This window comes from Hordeum vulgare, chromosome 6H, assembly GCF_904849725.1.
Source record: "Hordeum vulgare subsp. vulgare chromosome 6H, MorexV3_pseudomolecules_assembly, whole genome shotgun sequence".
Taxonomy (NCBI): domain Eukaryota; kingdom Viridiplantae; phylum Streptophyta; class Magnoliopsida; order Poales; family Poaceae; genus Hordeum; species Hordeum vulgare.
Window position 1 is genome coordinate 130,881,864 of NC_058523.1, and position 14,500 is coordinate 130,896,363.

Consider the following 14,500-nt stretch of genomic DNA (forward strand, 5'->3'; position numbering starts at 1 on the left):
ATAAATACCCCCCCTCCCACTTCGTGAGAGGGTGCCCAACACAGCCATATCCTCATAAGAACACATTTCTACCTCACACACATTTGCTCACACCAAATCTTAGATCCCAAGAGCATTTGTGAGCCCCTTTGAGAGTTATTCCAATCAAAAGATAGATCGTCTCCCTCTCCTCCTCTCAACGCAAGCTATTTGAGATTTGAGCAAGTTTTGAGCATTCCCCGTGATCTTGTTACTCTTGGAGGTTGGAGACTCCTAGGCGGTAGGAGTTCTTCGGAGAGGAATCAATCCGTGTGATTACCCCCGGAAAAGTTTGTGAGGGTTTGGAAGCCACCTCAAAGGCTTACCACTAGTGGTTGAGAAACGCCTTCGTGGTGTTATCTCAAAAGGAGAATAGGGTGAGCCTTCGTGGCGTTGGTGTGCCTTCGTGGTAACATCCACCTCTCTAACGGTGACTAGCTTCCCTCCAAGGAAGTGAACATCGGGATACATCTTTGTCTCAGTGACCTTGGTTATCCTTAACCCTAACTCCTTACTTGTGGTTTACTTGTGTTACTTGAGCATACATACATTGCATATTGTTTGTGCTCATTATATTGTGTTGGCTATTTCTTTGTACAAGATTAATCGTTCAAGCATACCCTCTATATCCACACGTTCACACTTGCAGCTTTTGATATATCGTGTGCTATAGTGTGATCTAGTATCTTGTGTCGTTCACCTACTTGTCGTGTGATATAGCTCAAGTAAGTTTGTGTAACTTACTTTTGCTTGTTAGTAACCGTGGTGTGTCCATCTTGGTAGATCGTGTTGTTGGTACACGTTGCGGTGCCTATTGCATTTAGGATTTGTGCCTGAAAAGTATCCTCTTAGTTTATTTCCGCATTAGGTTTAAGCCAAATCCAAAGAAGTTTTTAAATAGCCTATTCACACACCCCCCCTCTAGGCGTCATCGTGGTCCTTTCAATTGGTATCAGAGCAAGGTCTCTCTTTAATTGGGTTTCACAACCTAGAGAGTATCGATGTCGACTTTTGGATTAGTGCACAATGACACCTTTGACTTTGATGGCACAAATTATACCCTATGGAGAATTCGTATGCTTCATCACTTTCGGACCATGGGCCCAAATATTTTACGAATTGTTCTTGTAGGGATTGCCGACAAAAAGGATGATGCATCTTCATCTACTAATGAAATGTATCTTGATTGTGAGGCTTTTCTTGCCATTCATCGAACCATAAGTCCTGAGGTGTTTAAGTCTATCTCGACTTGCAAGTCAGCTCATGAAGTTTGGACTAAACTTGAAGATTTATATGGTGGGTCCAATCTTGATGAAGACGATATTATGATGAAGGAGTTGGTGCATGAGCTCCTCACTCTTTTCGATCATAAAGAGTCCACCACTACTTCCATATCCGATTGCTTGCACACCTCAACATCTTCAATCTCACAAGGTAATGACATGGTGAGTGAAGAAATATATGTTGATGAAAGTGTCATAGCCTCTATGGACACGAGCATATCTAGCACCACACATAGTGTAAACTATTGTGCTGATAGGCCATGCATTTCACCTAAAGATCCCTCGACAAATGTTTGTGGTGATATGCCTGCTTTCCCGTGTCCTCTTGATCAAATATCTTGTTTCTCCCTAGTTGCTCTATGACTAATCATTTAGGGGAAATCAAGAAATATGAAGTACTTTTGACTAATGAAGAATCTGATTCACCAAAAGAATCATCATCAACTCCTCCGGTTCACATGTGCCTCATGGCAAGAGGTAATAATGAGGTATCATCTTCCCTGTGCAATAACGATGATATTTGCGATAAGGATGATGATGATGACTTGACTGAAAATATCTATGTGATCAGTAAAATTCTTCATAAAGCTAAAAATAACGTCTTCAAAGATTCCAAGATGTTCTTGCATACTTTGAAAATTGTAATGATTCACTTAATCATGAACAAGCTAAAAGTGAACAACTTGAACATGAACTTGAGAAGAGTCATCAAGCATGTAGAGACTTAAGATCTTCAAAAGAAGAGATTTAAGTTGCTCATGATAAACTTAAAAAGGATTTTTAGGTCCTTCTCCTTGAATGCAATAGTGTCAAGGGAGAGCTCATCAAAACCTCTAAGATCTATGAGGAGCTTCAATCTACTCATGAGAAGTCTCTAATTGCTACTTACTCCTCTCATATTGTTGATGATACTTGTACATCTAACTCTACCTCATTTGAAGTATCAACATTGAAGGAGAATGTTGAGCTACGTGCTCAACTTGATTTACTAACTAGCAATTATGGGAAGTTGGAAGAAAACCATGTAATGCTCACAAGCTCTCATGCCGATCTTCTAACATCCCATAATGTGCAAAAGTTAGCTCATGAGGCTATCATCACCAAGGTAACATCAACTGAGCCTCATGTGGACAATGGCACTACTTCTAGTCAAAGTACTATATTTCCATGTGCTAGTCATCGTAATTCGTCTACTCATAATGTTGCTACCTCGTGTGATGAATTACTTTCCTTGCCTGCTCTAACATTGAAGCTTACACTTCCTCTAGTACTTGCGTTGATACTAACCGTGCAGAGGAAATCAAAGAGCTCAAGGCCCAAGTCACTTCTTTGAAGAAAGACTTGGAACAGTGTCATGAAGGGATGTCCACACCCAACAACGTCATGCATGAGCAAACATCTCCGAATGACAAAAATGATGTTGGAGTAAACTCAAACAAGAACAAGAGTGGCCTAGAACAAGTCAATAATTCGGCCAAAATCATTTGCTTCAAGTGCAAAGTTAAAGGGCACCATGTTAGATCTTGCCCTCGGAAGACGAAGTCTCAAAGTCACAAGCAACAAGGGAAGCGGCCACAAACTCAATCACATACTCGGCTACAAGTTGAAGTAAGGCCTCTTCCCAATAAGACCCAAGCCAACACTCCCCGAGGTGAGAAATCAACTAGGAAGAAAGCAAAGGGTAGATGTTGCTACTTATGTTGTGAGAAGGGTCACGTCGCTTCGTCTTGCACGAGAGGTAACTTATCCAACCCAATCGCTATTGATGATAGCTATTCCCTTGGGAAGGATAAGGTTGGCAATGTGTTTGCCAAGTTTGTTGGTACTCAAAATGGTGTCAAGAAAAGAACCATTTGGGTTGCCAAGCCTATTGTGACTAACCTCTTAGGACCCAACGTAGTTGGGGACCAACAAGCTCAAACTTGATCAATAGGTCATTTTGGAGGACATTGGAGACTTGGATACACAATGAAGATTTGAGGACTCTTCATCATTTGTATTATCTCAAGCCAAGTCATTTGGATTATCGAGCCCATATCCCATATCTAATGTGCCTCTTTGCGGTAACTTGTACTTAAATTGTTTACATTGAAAGTTGCCTGCCCCACTCCTTCTCATGTCTAGGTTTGGTACCTAGCATGTACTTTGACATGTTGCGCCTACTAGTATGATTGTTATATGTTATCTATCATGTGTAGGTCGTTATGTATGTCATATAGTTGTGTGTAGTCCTGATCATTACATGCATCCTAGTTGCACCGTTGTGTGGGTCTTTTGAGACGTTAATAGCTCATCACATTAAGGGGGGGTGTTCTGCTCTACGCACATCACTAACCCAAAATGTATATATATATATGTATTGGATTCCATCTAGTATTCACGGTGCAAGATTATCCAATCAATTCGTTTGATGTCAAAGCCATCCGAAGTTCAAATTGGCATCCACTTATCAGCTTAGTTGGATGATTGATTGCCTTGTATGATAAATACATGGATTATCACATTAACGGAGTGTGATATGCTTTGTGCACGTCACATCCCCTGGTAAGATAAAACATCCGATGTATGCCACTCAGAATCTACCACATGGGGTTATTCTATAACTGTGTGGCGTGTCATGCTCCACATGTCTTAATTCGCATAATAACCCTGTTGGTGTCTAAATCCCTTAGATGTGCGTGAGTATGACGTCCTACACCAATACTCATGGCTTAGCCGCTATATCGTACCTAAAAGAAGGGCATAGTTGGTGCATGCCTTTCGAATTATTTCTCTACACTATGATCTAACTAATTGGGATGTTAACATATGACATCTAAACATTATGCTTATGGTTGAACTCCCATATCACACTTGTGTGAGTATAAAATGATCTTTGTGCTCGTTTGGCATCTACCACCACTGATAATTCTAAATACCATTGTGTTCTCTCACACATGGTATCTCTGGCTTGGTAGTGTTTTTCATGGTCATTTTATTTCGGCTTTGTCTTCATTTGACCTACATAACTTGCCGAGAAATTCATGTGTCCCCAGTAATCTCCCATGCATGTCTTTGAGCTCGTACTATTTATTTCATAATGTTGTGGGAGTTATAATCATATTACCTACACTTATACATGTACTGGGGTGAGACATGCATGTAAGGTTGTGCAAAATGCATACCTTACATGGTTTGATGCTTTGACCGGTTCATGTGTTGAACTTGGGGTGCTATCATATGTTGATTTGTCACCCTGATCCATTTTGGACGACATGAATGTTCTGTAATTGACAATTATGTGTTCATTTGTCCAAATTGTATATCCTTGGATTTTGATAGGCTTGTGTAGGCATATCTACTATGTGTAGATGCACATGCCGTGTCTATCGTATCTTTGATCCAATATATGTATATGGTAAATCAGACGTATCCATTAAAAGGTTAAGGTGTGCTTGAAAGTAAAACTTATATCTATATGCACATAATTGAGTGATCTTACCCTATATATTGTAGTTGGACTAACTACTTCGGACCCAATAAGTTTGGGGACCATATTGTGCTTAATTGGTGGTTTAGGTACTTTGGAGAAACATTGCTATCTTGACTTATTCTCAGAAGAAGATGGTACTGGTCACGAAGAAATTAGAGTCAAGACAGGACTCGGCTACTTCTACGCCATACCAATGCTTTTCCGGTAACAAGTATTTACTTCATGCATGTATAACATTAGAGTCAACCCTGTGTAGGTTGCATCATTGCATGAACATAATACTTTTTCCACTTTGTAATTTCATGCATGTCCTTGTCAATCACACTGATGAAATGCTTAGTGTTGGTGTTCTCTTAGCACTTCATGGTCATATGAATGAGACAAATTTGTGCCATGGCCCTTGTGTCATGTGCCTTGCTCTTATAATAGGATAACTTGTGCATGATTCTATGCACTCATGCATTTGACCGTATTTGGACCCACACTTATCATAGTAATCGAATTAGAAGATTTACATCATACCATGTCCAAAATATGTTAGTTGAGAGGCCCTTGGTTGCTACACATGCGAGAATACTCCTTATCACCTCACCATCATGAGCGAGACAGAAAATGCTTAAGTGTCCCTGTCTCGAGGTAGCACTCGAACTTGGTGGTTAAACCCACCACACACTCCATTGTTCGAGCGTTGGGAAGGTATAGTCACCATATGAAATAATGTTGGATGTTACCTCCACTCTATTCACTTGAACCATCTCACCATCATGATTCAGCCCTGTATGCCTCCCTCTCGGACGTCCGACACGGCTCGGTCGTCCGATCGTTGACAGCTTCTGGACGTCCGACCGCTGACGGCTTCCGGACGTCCGACGCCCGTCGGACGTCCGACACATCGGGAGCCTCTATAAATAGAGGGACGCGGGCTGGGCCTTGCCCTATCCCCCACGCGCCCCCTTTTTCACAGCCGCCTCCACAGCCGCCGCCAGCTGCCTGAGGAGCTCAGCCCTGCGACCTCGCTACCACAGGGGCCCTGCCCCGCGATCTGGTTGTATGTCCTCCTCCGTGGGATCCTTCTTCCATTCCTCTCCTCTTTCGATCTGCAGGTATTCTCTCGCTTTTCTCTCGTGATTGGTTCCCCTTCTCACTAGTTCATGTGTTCGTTCATGTGTTTTGACCGTGACCGTTCCCACTCGGTTTCCAATCATGTAGGCATTTTTCCATCATGCCCAAGATTAAGCACACTGCCCGGAAGAACTCTGTTGGCTCATCCGCTCGTGCCACTCCTGGCATGGGGTCGGATGACTCCGATGTACCACGCCATCCCTTCAAACGGCTCGCCCGACGTCCTCCTCCACAGCCCCGCTCCTCGTCTGATGGCTCTGACTTCGATGATGAGCTTGCAGCTGAGGAACGTGCTGAATACGTTGCCGTTCGGAAGACTATCCCGAAGCCGGGGACTCGTAGGCCCTCATATATGCCACCGCCTCCTCCTGGACAGCCCGAAGGTGATGCTCGTCGCATCTCCCTTGAACCTCCTCCTGCTTTAGGTCGTGAAGTCAAGGACTTCACCAAGGTTCCTAAGTCTTCCTACTTTACATTCCGCCGCGATGTTAACCAATTTTCTGTTGAAAGTGACTCTATGGACTCACGTTTCCGCACACACGTCCAAGCGGACATCTTTTCTACTGTCATCGTTCCTAAGGGTCTCTCGGTACATCATTATATTGATCTTGAGCATATTCGCACTCACCCGGCGAAATACCCGGGTGCCATTGAGCTCATTGAGTCATCGGGGCTCGCTGCCGCGGCTATTCATCAATTTTATGCCACGTGTTTCTTTGGCTCAAACAACACTGTTAGCTGGATGACTTCTGATGTTGAGTTCACAACCTCTTATGCTGAGTTTGTTGCCGCACTCGGTTTCCCGACTCCGGCACCAAAATCCATAAGAATGATCCTAACCATGCACATAAGCCAATTGAGGCGTGTGGCCTTCTCCTCAAACCGCTTCGTGAACTTGATGCAGATGAACGGATGAAGGATCTTAACCAAGTATCCATCTAGCGCTCTCCCTTCTTTATCATATTTCAGTGTCTTATCCGCACCATCTATCCCAAGATGGGTGACAGGGGAACCTGCAGCGGCTACTGTATTGATATCATGTCACATTTACACGAGTTCCCCAAGCGCAAGATTAATGTGCCTTACTTTCTCTGGCATGAGATTTGGCTCGCTAGTCTTCAATACAAGCGAGCCTTCCCACATGCCCCCTTCATCCAGGCCTTTATTCACCATGTTGCTGAATTCACTGTTGCTCCCACTCACACGCATCACAAATGGGCCATTCCCAATCACATGGCGGATGACTATGCTCCTAAGAAAACCTCATCCACCTCCACTCACCGCACTGCTGCTCGGTCAGCAACCCCTTCATCCAGCTCAGCTCCTCTCAGTCGCTTTGCCAAATTCATTGGCAAGGCACATTCTGCCATGATGAAGGCTTTCTCTTTCCAGTGCGGTCAAACTCATGATGTGGTTTCTCGCCTCATCTCCTCCAAGAATGCCCTCAAGGCTCGTCTGAGAGACTCGGGCGCTCTTGATGTGAGTGACGATGAGGATCTTCCTGCTGCTCCTCCTTCTGACTTTGGCTTCCCATCTGGCCCTGAGTGGGCTGACTTCCTTCACGAGGCTGGTGGCAGTGGCCTGCCTGATGATGATGATGTTGATGAGGGTGATATTTGAGTATGTGGTAGAATTGCCGGGTTCCTTCCTTTTTGGTCCTTGATGCCAAAGGGGGAGGACATTATCTTATCTTTTTGGTTTCTCTCATAATATATGGTATGATGTAGTATGTCAAACTTAATGATGTGTCATCATGTAATGATACTTATGGATGATGTGATATGCCATCACTTATGGATGATGTATTGTTAAACTATCATGTGGTGATGAGATATCATGATATTATCGTTGTGTCATATAGGATGATGAGTTTTATGCTATCATATTGGTTCATATGATATGCTTTGATTCATATGATATGCTATGAATTATTGATTCATATGATATGCTATGTATTGTTGAACTATTATGGTGTAATGTTATATCATGCTATTATCTTCAAAGCATGCATTAAGGCGGAGCTCCCGCACTTACCTATTTTACTATGCATATAATCAGGGGAGCTTCATAAGCATCGTAACAAATCTCTCCTAAGCCACACATGTTTATTACTATTTTTGAGAGCTATATGTATGTTGTCATCAACTACCAAAAAGGGGGAGATTGAAAGTGCAGTCATGCCCTTAATCATGTTTTGGTGTTGCTGACAACACACATATAGATAACTAATCACTAATCTCCTTTAAGCTGTTGTTAATGATCATGTGTTGATAAGGACAAGCTCATGTGCGAACAAGGACAAGATCAAGATAAGCATTCCTCAGCACTACATGCTTGATTCTTGTGGATGTTCACATGGTGGACAAATGAAGATGAATACATAAGCTAGGCTTTCCAAATTGTGTATGCGAGAGCTACTTGAAGACTTCATCATGTCTTGCTTTCAACTTGAGCCAAGAAGGAACAACAACATCAAGCTCAAGTGAAAGGGCTAACTCAAAGGTATCAGTTCCTTTGACGTTAGTGGTGCGGAGTGATGATCAGCGAATAAAAGTATACACTCAAGTATGGATCATCAGTACCCTTTTATGATTCTTGAGTCTTTAGGGATCCCACACTATTAAGAAGGGATCACAGGTTTTGCGATGAACTTGCTCAAACTACATCTCTACTTTTCTGCTCATACCACATCTCCATTGCTCTGCTTTTATCTGGAAACAGAACCAATGCCTTGGACATCCGGCTTCCTCCGGACGTCCGAGGGCCGGACGCCCGACCACTTCGGAAATCCGGAACCTTATACCAGAGAAATCCAGAGTCAAATAACTCAGACTTCCGGCTCCCTCCGGACGTCCGAGGGCCGGACGCCCGACCACTTTGGAAAACCGGAACCTTGCACCAGAGAAATCCATAGTCAAATAACTCGGACTTTCGGCCTCCCCCTGCCGTCCGAGGGCCGGACGTGCGACCGCTTTCGAAAAACCGGTGCCCGTGAATAGAGCCAAAGTCTCGGACATCCGGCTCCCTCCGGACGTCCGGTCCCTGTTCATCTATACAGTGGTTCCTGATATATATACATCTCTCGGACGACCGACCACTATCGGACGTCCGACCCCTTGTGGGCGTCCGGACATCCGAGAACTACCGGACGTCCGACCACTGTCAGACTTAAGTGACCCCAACGGTCACTTTCCCCTCTCCACTATAAATACCCCCCTCCCTCCCACTTCGTGAGAGGGTGCCCAACACAGCCATATCCTCATAAGAACACATTTCTACCTCACACACATTTGCTCACACCAAATCTTAGATCCCAAGAGCATTTGTGATCCCCTTTGAGAGTTATTCCAATCAAAAGATAGATCGTCTCCCTCTCCTCCTCTCAACGCAAGCTATTTGAGATTTGAGCAAGTTTTGAGCATTCCCCGTGATCTTGTTACTCTTGGAGGTTGGAGACTCCTAGGCGGTAGGAGTTCTTCGGAGAGGAATCAATCCGTGTGATTACCCCCGGAAAAGTTTGTGAGGGTTTGGAAGCCACCTCAAAGGCTTACCACTAGTGGTTGAGAAACGCCTTCGTGGTGTTATCTCAAAGGGAGAATAGGGTGAGCCTTCGTGGCGTTGGTGTGCCTTCGTGGTAACATCCACCTCTCTAACGGTGACTAGCTTCCCTCCAAGGAAGTGAACATCGGGATACATCTTTGTCTCAGTGACCTTGGTTATCCTTAACCCTAACTCCTTACTTGTGGTTTACTTGTGTTACTTGAGCATACATACATTGCATATTGTTTGTGCTCATTATATTGTGTTGGCTATTTCTTTGTACAAGATTAATCGCTCAAGCATACCCTCTATATCCACACGTTCACACTTGCAGCTTTTGATATATCATGTGCTATAGTGTGATCTAGTATCTTGTGTCATTCACCTACTTGTCGTGTGATATAGCTCAAGTAAGTTTGTGTAACTTACTTTTGCTTGTTAGTAACCGTGTTGTGTCCATCTTGGTAGATCGTGTTGTTGGTACATGTTGCGGTGCCTATTGCATTTAGGATTTGTGCCTGAAAAGTATCCTCTTAGTTTACTTCCGCATTTGGTTTAAGCAAAATCCGAAGAAGTTTTTAAATAGCCTATTCACCCCCCCCCCTCTAGGCGTCATCGTGGTCCTTTCAACCCTGCCGGGACAGGGAAGTGCCCCCGGATTCATCTCCATCGACGTTGCTTCCTCCCTTCATGAAGCGGGAGTAGTTCCCCCTCGGGGCTGAGGTCTTCTACAGTAGTTATGTGGTTAATTCTCTCTCCCATGGTGTGATCTTGATTGTGATCATAGGCTATGTAAATCTAGGGTGATCCCATGATGTTTCCCCTTCTTGTGTGTATTGGGTTGATGTACTCACTTGATCTTATCTAGTATAATCCCCGAGACCATGGTGACATCGGTCTATTGGACATGGATTAGAAGAATATTTTCATCAGTGATTTCCTCTTTTGTGAATTGATTGAAGATTGAGAGTCTCTTGGTGCTTGTCTTTGACTATCCTTGAGATACATTGTGGTGATTGTGGTACTTTCCTTGGATGGTCGCGGTGACATTGGGAAATCCATAGATGAGAACTACGAACTCTAAGGTATGCTTTCGTAGCCCTACATAATTCTTGTCCTCTCTTGATCACAAAGGAATGACCTCCGAGTACGTCTCCATTGCATGTTTTAGTGGAAATATCATGTGATTAGACTATGTTAATGTTGTTGGGAGTTGCCACTAGTGAAAGTATGTAGCCTAGGCCTTGTTTCTCACCATTGTTATACCGTTTATGCTCACTTTTGTCACTTGCTACCTTGATGTAATTTTTATTACAGATTTATATTACCTTGCTTTGCCACACCTATCACCCATATTTTACCATCTCTTCGTTGAACTAGTGCACGTATACAATTTACGATTGTATTAGGTGTGTTGGGGACATAAGAGACTTCTTGTTTCTTAATTGCACGGTTGCTTGAGAGAGACCATCTTCAACCTCTACTTCCCTGAGTTCGATAAACCTTAGGTCATCCACTTGAGGGAAATTGTTGTTGTCCTACAAACCTCTGTGCTTGGAGGCCCAACATAGTCTACAAAAATAGAAGTGTGCGTAGACATCAGCTGTTGGGGCAGCGCACATCCTCCCTCCCTTCGACCCCTCCTCCTCCCAACACCCCCCCCCCCCCGCCACCATCGGCGGGCATCCCCGAATCTGGCTCGGGTGGTGTCGACGGCAATGGGACCTTCTGTACCCGCACACGGCTCTCCTTCCCGAGGCAGGGGACGGCGGCGGTGAGGCTCGGCTTGGTGATGGCCCGGTGACCTGGAGGCGGTAGCCGGCGGCGGGCGAGGTGACGGCGGGGGCAGATTGGTGGTGCAGGGTGACCGGCGACGCGCCCTCGGCCCAGATCTAGGCCCTTCGGGGCCCATCTGGGTCCTACGAGCCGACTCCAGCGTGGATTTGCCGCCTACTACGTGGTGAGGACGAGGAGCAGCATGGGGCGGCAGCGTTGATGGTGTACCTTCTGCAGTGCGACGGCAGGAGCTTTACAAGCATCTGAGGGCCTGGTCGGGCCTATGGGCCCGCGAACGTGGTATGCTCCTGTTGTTGTGTCCGATTGGTTGCCGTCATTGACGGTGGAGGTTAGCCCCCCCCCCCCCCCCCCCCGCATGCCAACCGTGCTCTTGCCCCTAGTCCCGACTCCTTTTCTTCATTGTGCAGGCCCCACTTCGCGGTATCATGGTGAGACAATGTGGGAAGCTTCAAGACCGTGTTGGTGCAGGGTGGTGGTCGGTATGGTGGCGAGATCTGGAGCGCCCGAGGTGAAGGTTGGGATCGGGAGAAATCCATGTCGGACTGGTCGACACCATCGCGGTGGCGCCTGAGGGTGCCACCAGGCCTTCCTCGAGGACGTCGGGGGCTACTCTTCCCTTCTCCTTGCTGCGTACCAGGGGAAACCCTTGGCAGCAGCGCCGTCATCATCGTGTCTCTTCTTGGAGGTGTTGATTGGTATCGGCGCTTCGGAGTCTAGGAGCTTGTTGGGAGATCTCTCGTGGGCGCAACGGTCGCGAGGCTTCTTTGTTTTTATTCATCCGCCATTGTTAGCATTTGTTTTTTGTATTTTATTTTTCATTTCTTTTGGGCGTGACCGTGCTGCTTTCGTACCAGCACCTACCGTTGGCTGTATCGGTGTTGGTTGCTTTATAATGCAAAGCGGGGGAAACCATTTTTCATAATATATGGTAAAAACGAAGGAATGTGTACCAGTATGTCTGAACATATGTATGCTGAGATCTTGTACATAGAAGTAGTTTTTACAACAAATTTATGCATATATACTTGAAGTGCCTAATTTATTTTATTTTTGAGAAAAAACTTCTGATCTATTCATCTTCAATCATGGCGGTACGATGAAAATTAGAAATGATTAAAATTACATTTGGATCCGTAGACCACCTAGTGTCGACTACAAACACTAAAACAAGCCAAAGGTGTGCCACTATCATTGCCCCTCCCTCACCGGAGTCGGGTAAACATTATTATAGGCACTCGAGAAGTCATCATGCTAAGTCCTCATAGGACCAGCCCACCAAAACAACAACCGGCGCCGGCAAAGCGTAGTGTAGATCGGAAGGATCCAACTTAAAGACACATGAAACATAGACGAGCGACGATCAGATCTAAGAAAATCCACCAAAGACGGATCCATCGGAGACATACCTCCACACGTCCATTAACAATGCTAGAAGCGCGATCGGGAAAGCCGGGGAAAACCTTATTCCATTTGCAAGGAGTCACCATAGTTTTGCCTTCCTGGGCAGAATACAAACCCTAACAAAACTCAAATAAACATCTAAGCGGAGCCCTCTCACCAGAAAGGGTCGGGATCCACCACGCCTCCATGGCCCTAAGGCCACGGGAGACGATGCGGACCAACGACAGTGTCGACGGGAGGAGGAACCCAAACATTTCTTGGGATAGGAGGCGACGGCTCTGGACATGACAAGGTTTCGACTTGTTTTTGATGATGATGATGAAAGTGCGTAGTTTGGGTTCCTTACTTGAAGTGTCTAATTAATCTGAACATTTTAAAATATATTGATAGTAAAGTTTTAAAAAAAAACAAATATGCCCATGTCCACAACATAAGTTTAGAAAATTGAATGCAATATATAAAATCAATACAATGAATACAAATCTGAGGTTTGCAACTTCAAATCTGTGGACACCCTACAATAAAACAAGAGAGAATACAGTCTCATTAGTTTTCACAAAACTCATCAGTGTTATTTTTTATTAAATTAAGTAGAGTGATAGAATTCACATAGGATCATATATGTTCACGTGCAAACGCAAAAACAAAACAAAAAAGACATGTTCATGTCCAAATGTTACGTACTGTATGCAAATCTTCAGGGCAAAGCCAGCCTATGCCAAAAAAAAAAGAAGTTGAGTGTCAAATGTTTGGCATATAGGCCACTGAACTTTGGTCTTTTTTCGATGAAATACAACTGTTCTTTTCCGCATGAAAATTTCCAAGCATCTCTTTCGCACAGAACATTTTGAATTTGTTTGACATTCGTTGGTGGGAGCCAAAACGGCGCCGGAACCCAAGTAGTATCGCATTAGAGCATGGTTAATAGTATAGCCAATTGTTGGCTATATGATGATGACACGTTATTTATAGCCAAATTTATAGTCAACAAATACAATAACTAAATATACATATGTATTATTTTGTTGATACATGACCAACCTCACTCTCACATAAAGTGTTTAGAAGCACATGGTGTAGCCGGCCGTTAACTAATAGCATGTTTATTTTTCTCTTCTTTTATTTTTATATAAAATACAGTATTTAAAGTTTTACAACTCGTCTACATCATATCATCTTATTGTACTTGTTCTTGCTTAGGCTGGTTGTAATGGGTAGCATCATATGTTAGTATCATGCATATGATACTAGTCTATGATACCGCATCCGTAATGCATAGTATCATATGTTCATATCAAGGATAGTTTATTTATTGTCATGCAAGGCACATAGTAACACATCATTTAATATGATACGGTATCATGATATGATACTCAACTCTCTCTTTTTCTTCATTTAATTCTATGACACCTCATCAAAATTGCCCCGTTAATATGCATGATACTACCTATGATACTTACATTACGGGCAGCCTTATATGTTGCCAAAGAGAAGTTTCCCGTTAGTGGTTCCAAGTATACTCCCTGCATTGCAGTCAGCACGTAGATCACCGCATCTCCTACTTAGGGCATCTCCAATGGTTGTAAGATAGTTGTTGGTAATTTTAACACATAGGATTTTTAATGATGTGTCATGCAATAAATGAAGAAAAAGAGCAAGGTTGTATGTAAATTAACCAACACCCTTGCACAAACTCTAATGTAGAATGAGAGAGCACCTTATTTATTATCTCACATCTTATTGGACAAACTAGATACAATCCATTAAAGTAGTTGTATGTTAAGGTGTTGACTGATGACATGGCATATTTTACCAAAAAGCTAACCAACAAACTGTTGGAGATGCCCTTACTGTCCTGTAAGTGCAT